We start from the raw sequence: 4,253 nt of genomic DNA, 5'->3' as shown, positions 1-4,253 counted from the left end.
ATGCCTTTCTACACTATATAAAGGTGGAAATGTACATTGGAAACGTTTGGTTTAGCTGTTATAAAAGTTTGGTTTTTTAGTGCTGTAAATGCATTTTCATCTCGCGCTGTACACATTTGCTATGAGAGGCATTATCTCAGAAGGGAAATATTGGACAATCAAATTAATGACTGCCCAGGCTTCAGGATGTCTTTTTACACTATATAAAGGTGGAAATTTACATTGGAAACGTTTGGTTTAGCTGTTATAAAAGTTTGGTTTTTTTAGTGCTGAAAATGCATTTTCAGCTCGCACTGTACACATTTGCTGTGTGAGGCATTATCTCATAAGGGAAATACTGGACAATCAAATTAATGACTGCCCAGGCTTCAGGATGTCGTTTTACACTATATAAAGGTGGAAATTTACATTGGAAACGTTTGGTTTAGCTGTTATAAAAGTTTGGTTTTTTAGTGCTGAAAATGCATTTTCAGCTCGCACTGTACACATTTGCTATGTGAGGCATTATCTCATAAGGGAAATACTGGACAATCAAATTAATGACTTCCCAGGCTTCAGGATGCCTTTTTACACTCTATAAATGTGGAAATTTACATTGGAAACGTTTGGTTTAGCTGTTAATGAAGTTTCGTTTTTTTAGTGCTGAAAATTCATTGTCTGCTGGCGCTGTACACTTTTTCTAAGTGTTGCAATATCTCATGAAGGAAATACTGGACAATCAAATTAATGACTTTCCAGGCTTCAGGATGCCTTTCTACACTATATAAAGGTGGAAATTTACATTGGAAACGTTTGGTTTAGCTGTTATAAAAGTTTGGTTTTTTAGTGCTGTAAATGCATTTTCAGCTCGCGCTGTACACATTTGCTATGAGAAGCATTATCTCATAAGGGAAATATTGGACAATCAAATTAATGACTGCCCAGGCTTCAGGATGTCTTTTTACACTATATAAGGGTGGAAATTTACATTGGAAACGTTTAGTTTAGCTGTTAATGAAGTTTCGTTTTTTTAGTGCTGAAAATTCATTGTCTGCTGGCGCTGTACACTTTTTCTAAGTGTTGCAATATCTCATGAAGGAAATACTGGACAATCAAATTAATGACTTTCCAGGCTTCAGGATGCCTTTCTACACTATATAAAGGTGGAAATTTACATTGGAAACGTTTAGTTTAGCTGTTAATGAAGTTTCGTTTTTTTAGTGCTGAAAATTCATTGTCTGCTGGCGCTGTACACTTTTTCTATGTGTTGCAATATCTCATGAAGGAAATACTGGACAATCAAATTAATTACTTTCCAGGCTTCAGGATGCCTTTCTACACTATATAAAGGTGGAAATGTACATTGGAAACGTTTGGTTTAGCTGTTATAAAAGTTTGGTTTTTTAGTGCTGTAAATGCATTTTCAGCTCGCGCTGTACACATTTGCTATGAGAGGCATTATCTCAGAAGGGAAATATTGGACAATCAAATTAATGACTGCCCAGGCTTCAAGGATGTCTTTTTACACTATATAAAGGTGGAAATTTACATTGGAAACGTTTGGTTTAGCTGTTATAAAAGTTTGGTTTTTTTAGTGCTGAAAATGCATTTTCAGCTCGCACTGTACACATTTGCTGTGTGAGGCATTATCTCATAAGGGAAATACTGGACAATCAAATTAATGACTGCCCAGGCTTCAGGATGTCTTTTTACACTATATAAAGGTGGAAATTTACATTGGAAACGTTTGGTTTAGCTGTTATAAAAGTTTGGTTTTTTTAGTGCTGAAAATGCATTTTCAGCTCGCACTGTCCACATTTGCTATGTGAGGCATTATCTCATAAGGGAAATACTGGACAATCAAATTAATGACTGCCCAGGCTTCAGGATGTCTTTTTACACTATATAAAGGTGGAAATTTACATTGGAAACGTTTGGTTTAGCTGTTATAAAAGTTTGTTTTTTTAGTGCTGTAAATGCATTTTCAGCTCGCGCTGTACACATTTGCTATGAGAGGCATTATCTCATAAGGGAAATATTGGACAATCAAATTAATGACTGCCCAGGCTTCAGGATGCCTTTTTACACTCTATAAATGTGGAAATTTACATTGGAAACGTTTGGTTTAGCTGTTAATGAAGTTTCGTTTTTTTAGTGCTGAAAATTCATTGTCTGCTGGCGCTGTACACTTTTTCTAAGTGTTGCAATATCTCATGAAGGAAATACTGGATAATCAAATTAATGACTTTCCAGGCTTCAGGATGCCTTTCTACACTATATAAAGGTGGAAATGTACATTGGAAACGTTTGGTTTAGCTGTTATAAAAGTTTGGTTTTTTAGTGCTGTAAATGCATTTTCAGCTCGCGCTGTACACATTTGCTATGAGAGGCATTATCTCATAAGGGAAATATTAGACAATCAAATTAATGACTGCCCAGGCTTCAGGATGTCTTTTTACACTATATAAGGGTGGAAATTTACATCGGAAACGTTTAGTTTAGCTGTTAATGAAGTTTCGTTTTTTTAGTGCTGAAAATTCATTGTCTGCTGGCGCTGTACACTTTTTCTAAGTGTTGCAATATCTCATGAAGGAAATACTGGACAATCAAATTAATGACTTTCCAGGCTTCAGGATGCCTTTCTACACTATATAAAGGTGGAAATTTACATTGGAAACGTTTGGTTTAGCTGTTATAAAAGTTTGGTTTTTTAGTGCTGTAAATGCATTTTCAGCTCGCGCTGTACACATTTGCTATGAGAGGCATTATCTCATAAAGGAAATATTGGACAATCAAATTAATGACTGCCCAGGCTTCAGGATGTCTTTTTACACTATATAAAGGTGGAAATTTACATTGGAAACGTTTAGTTTAGCTGTTAATGAAGTTTCGTTTTTTTTAGTGCTGAAAATGCATTGTCTGCTGGCGCTGTACACTTTTTCTAAGTGTTGCAATATCTCATGAAGGAAATACTGGACAATCAAATTAATGACTTTCCAGGCTTCAGGATGCCTTTCTACACTATATAAAGGTGGAAATTTACATTGGAAACGTTTGGTTTAGCTGTTATAAAAGTTTGGTTTTTTAGTGCTGTAAATGCATTTTCAGCTCGCGCTGTACACATTTGCTATGAGAGGCATTATCTCATAAGGGAAATATTGGACAATCAAATTAATGACTGCCCAGGCTTCAGGATGTCTTTTTACACTATATAAAGGTGGAAATTTACATTGGAAACGTTTGGTTTAGCTGTTATAAAAGTTTGGTTTTTTAGTGCTGTAAATGCATTTTCAGCTCGCGCTGTACACATTTGCTATGAGAGGCATTATCTCATAAGGGAAATATTGGACAATCAAATTAATGGCTGCCCAGGCTTCAGGATGTCTTTTTACTCTATATAAAGTTGGAAATTTACATTGGAAACGTTTAGTTTAGCTGTTAATGAAGTTTCGTTTTTTTAGTGCTGAAAATTCATTGTCTGCTGGCGCTGTACACTTTTTCTAAGTGTTGCAATATCTCATGAAGGAAATACTGGACAATCAAATCAATGACTTTCCAGGCTTCAGGATGCCTTTCTACACTATATAAAGGTGGAAATGTACATTGGAAACGTTTGGTTTAGCTGTTATAAAAGTTTGGTTTTTTTAGTGCTGAAAATGCATTTTCAGCTCGCACTGTACACATTTGCTATGTGAGGCATTATCTCATAAGGGAAATACTGGACAATCAAATTAATGACTTCCCAGGCTTCAGGATGCCTTTTTACACTCTATAAATGTGGAAATTTACATTGGAAACGTTTGGTTTAGCTGTTAATGAAGTTTCGTTTTTTTAGTGCTGAAAATTCATTGTCTGCTGGCGCTGTACACTTTTTCTAAGTGTTGCAATATCTCATGAAGGAAATACTGGACAATCAAATTAATGACTTTCCAGGCTTCAGGATGCCTTTCTACACTATATAAAGGTGGAAATTTACATTGGAAACGTTTGGTTTAGCTGTTATAAAAGTTTGGTTTTTTAGTGCTGTAAATGCATTTTCAGCTCGCGCTGTACACATTTGCTATGAGAGGCATTATCTCATAAGGGAAATATTGGACAATCAAATTAATGACTGCCCAGGCTTCAGGATGTATTTTTACACTATATAAGGGTGGAAATTTACATTGGAAACGTTTAGTTTAGCTGTTAATGAAGTTTCGTTTTTTTAGTGCTGAAAATTCATTGTCTGCTGGCGCTGTACACTTTTTCTAAGTGTTGCAATATCTCATGAAGGA

The sequence above is a fragment of the Idiotropiscis lumnitzeri genome, unplaced genomic scaffold, assembly GCF_059441095.1.
Source record: "Idiotropiscis lumnitzeri isolate Australia: NSW breed Sydney's pygmy pipehorse unplaced genomic scaffold, RoL_Ilum_1.0 HiC_scaffold_131, whole genome shotgun sequence".
Classification (NCBI taxonomy): domain Eukaryota; kingdom Metazoa; phylum Chordata; class Actinopteri; order Syngnathiformes; family Syngnathidae; genus Idiotropiscis; species Idiotropiscis lumnitzeri.
The sequence above is the reverse complement of the archived record's forward strand: the minus strand, read 5'-3'. Positions refer to the sequence as shown.